Source organism: Solanum stenotomum, unplaced genomic scaffold, assembly GCF_019186545.1.
Source record: "Solanum stenotomum isolate F172 unplaced genomic scaffold, ASM1918654v1 scaffold32770, whole genome shotgun sequence".
NCBI classification, from domain to species: Eukaryota; Viridiplantae; Streptophyta; class Magnoliopsida; order Solanales; family Solanaceae; genus Solanum; species Solanum stenotomum.
The window spans coordinates 121,229-124,887 of record NW_026032122.1 but is presented as its reverse complement, the minus strand read 5'-3'; positions in this window follow the sequence as shown (position 1 = coordinate 124,887).

Below are 3,659 nucleotides of genomic sequence, written 5' to 3'. Positions count from 1 at the left end.
AAAAATAAAAATTTGAAATTGAAAGTATTTTTAAAAAACAAACTTTAAATATATTTTTTTGGGTGGGTGTGGTGGGGTTAAAAAATAAAAATTTGAAATTGGAAATATTTTTTTAAAAACAAACTTTAAATTTTATTTTAATTTTTTGGGGAGGGGGGTGGTAGTGGGGCTAGCCGGGGGGTGGGGGGGTCAGTGTAGGCGTGGGGTGGGGGTGAAAAACAAAAATTTGAAATTGAAAGTATTTTTAAAAACAAGCTTTAAATTTATTGTTTCAACAAAAAAATTGTATTGAAGTTGGAGGAAAGTTTTGGAAAATGTTTTCCTTACTTTTTGAAGGGAAGTCATTTTCCTTGAATTTGAGGAAAATGAGTTGATTTGGAAAACATTTTACCCAACCAAACATGAGAAAATATGCTCATACCAAACACACCCTATATCATTGCTCAGTATGCTTTGTTCAACTATATATATTTGTTCAGCTTTATCATATCTTGCATGCTCAGTACCTTTCAAGTACTAACGCATACTATGCGCTACATCTTTTCGTGAGGTAGGTTCAGGTCCTCAACATTCAGATATGTGTAGATTGGTTTCCGATACATAATCAACAATATCAGTGGTGAGTCCTCATTCTTCGAGGACGACATACATGTTTCTTATTTATTCAGTCTTTCATTTTAGTTTCAGTTTTGCTAAAGTTAGTTGGGGGCATGTCCCAACATCTCTAGTCAGTTAGAGACTTTTATTCAGACATAGTTAGATTCAGTTTTAGTATTTGAGTTTGATCTTCCAGTTGTTATTAAACTCATAGCCTTTTATATTCAGACAGTATTGGGTATTCCCCATCATTTCAGTTAATTATGGTTTTAAGCTTCCGCACAGTATTTCTTATCTCAGCTTAGTATGCTTCTGATATGCCAGCTCAGGGTTTGCTTGGGGTCACTCATGATCCTAGGTCCCGTGTTTACGTCAAGGGGTAGGCCTCGAGGCGGGACACCTAACTCCTAGAAAATAGGAACAGATAAACTAACGTGACATGTCCTTAATAAGTTTTACAAACTTAAAGCCTAAACAAACAGAACATGACTTATCCTCTGTTAGAAAGAAGTGTCCAAATGCTAGCCCAAATAAAAAAGATTGGGGTCACATGAAGCCCAAAAGGGGGCCAGTCCATAATGCTTAATGTTCAAAGCCAAAGTTTTCTTATTTAGAAGTTTTCCTAGTTTAAAATTTCCTAATTGAAAACTTTTCTAGTTATTATTTCGATAAAGGTATAATTTGAATCTCATTCCATTAGGGATAGGTTTTCCCTATATATATGGGTGGATTTTGTTATTTTTTATTAAACATGATTGCTATTATTTTAGATGATTCTCTTCTTAACACCTTTTTGTGTGATGACTATAAATTTATCTAATAACTTTATAAGGAAAAAGACTAACTTTTTTGAATGAACTAAAAAAGAAAGTAAAATAAACAAATTGAAATCGAGGGAGTAATTGATATCATATGTATCGCGTAAATTAAACAAGTTCAAGATTAAATTATTTTGAACACATATTGGTAGATTATCAACATCGTGCTTAATTACACCTCCCTAATTTATTGACTACACTAGTTATTGACTTGCTATAAAAGTAGATTTTTTAAATCTGATATTTCCCATCTCTATTAACTAATTGTCCAAATTTTATCCTTCATTTAGTATAAGGTGGTAGAAAAAAAAAAGAGAAACCACAGAAAGAGAACGAAAATTCAAAATTCTATTTGTTTTTCTATCATAAACTTCATAGGGTAAAAGATGGATCGTGTGATAACTGGTAATGTAAATGTTCCTTCAGCTTACACTGGCCTCAGAATTCTCTTGGTTGATCATGATACAACTTTTTTATCAAATATAACAACAATTCTTGAAGAACATTCTTTTAAAGGTATGACAATATTATATCTGTTAGTTTTCTCTGATATGTGTTGGAGCTTTTCCCCCCTAATTTTTGTTGGATCTTCTATATAAAATCTGTACTTATATTCTATATTTAAAGAAGTGAATTTCCGTAAAATTGATGATTGATGTTTGTTTTCTTTTTCATAAATGAAACATAAAATTTGAATTTAAATTTATTTGTAGTAATTTCAGGTTGAAATTTGAAGAAGAAAACAAGTTTATTTTATTGGCAAAAAGATATTTGATGCACATGCCTAAAACTTTTAGTCAATTTTAACATGTGTTTCAATCATGTATGACTTAGCGTGGGTATAGATGAATAAATTACACTAGTGCTGAATGAATCTGTTGTATTTGTTGTTGTTTCAATAAATTGTGGTTGAACTTTGTCATTTATGATTCTCGAGAACATAACAAATGGATGTGACATAGTTAAATTATCTACCTAATGGATGTTTGAGAACATAAGGTTTTTTCTAAATATTTAATCTGAACTGTCTAACATAAACATTTTATCATTTGTTTAAACGCTCAATCGGAGCATGTTGTAGTTTAAATATCTAAAGAAAATTTATTATCAAGTTCGATATATTCAATCTTATGAAAATACATTCACTTAATCATCAAATTTATCAACATGCTAACTGAGATGTATTTTAAAGGGAAAAGAATCAATTGGATTCTTAGGCAACAAGTTTAAATTAATTAACTTAACAAAGACTTGAATGATTTAGTCTCTTAGTATCAATCAAATATTCATGTATATACTTCTAATGTAATACTATTAGTCTGGTCATACTACCTTTATCTGTGTAATAACATAAAGGAAAGTGAATGTATACCACTAATTATTATGAAAATATCATTCAATATATAAAACTTTTTTGTGATATTTTCTGAGTTTGATTTTTGTTTATATAGTAACTGCAATAGAACAAGCAACTATAACTCTATCCATTCTCCGGGAACAGATCGACCAATTTGACTTGGTCATGGTGGATGTGAACATGCCTGAAATGATCTACCTTGAGTTCATCAAGTCCGCTCAACTCATCAAAGACAAACCTATCATTTGTAAGATCATTTTATCAAAATCTTAATTATTTTATGTGGTTTAATTAGTGTGTAGTATTCAATAATTCAAAGTGTATTTAAACGTGTTAATATCACTCATCATTACTGAACTTTATCTATTTTAATAATAATGTCAAAAAATTGACTTCTAAACACACTAATGTTACTTGTAGTTTCTCTATATGTTGTTTTTGGTCAAATTCTATATTTATATAAGTCCCTTACAAACGTGGTGTATATATTTATGAACATCTAGGGTGTGTTTGGTATGCAGAAAAACATTTTACGAAAAATGTTTTCCAATTTTCTCATGTTTGGTTGGGTTAAATGTTTTGGAAAACAACTCATTTTCCTTAAATTTAAGGAAAATGACTTCCATTCAAAACTTTAGGAAAACATTTAACCCCACCCCCAAAAAACTTTGAGTTTGTTTTTGAAAACTATTTTCAACTTCAAAATTTCATTTTTTTTCACCCCTTCACTCGATCCCCACCTCCCACCCCCACCCAAAAAATAATAATTTAAGTTTGTTTTAAAAAAATATTTTCAACTTCAAAATTTCATTTTCCACTCCTACTCTCGACCCCCCCCCCCCCCCCCCCCCCCCCCCCCCCCCCCCCCCCCCCCCCCCCCCCCCCCC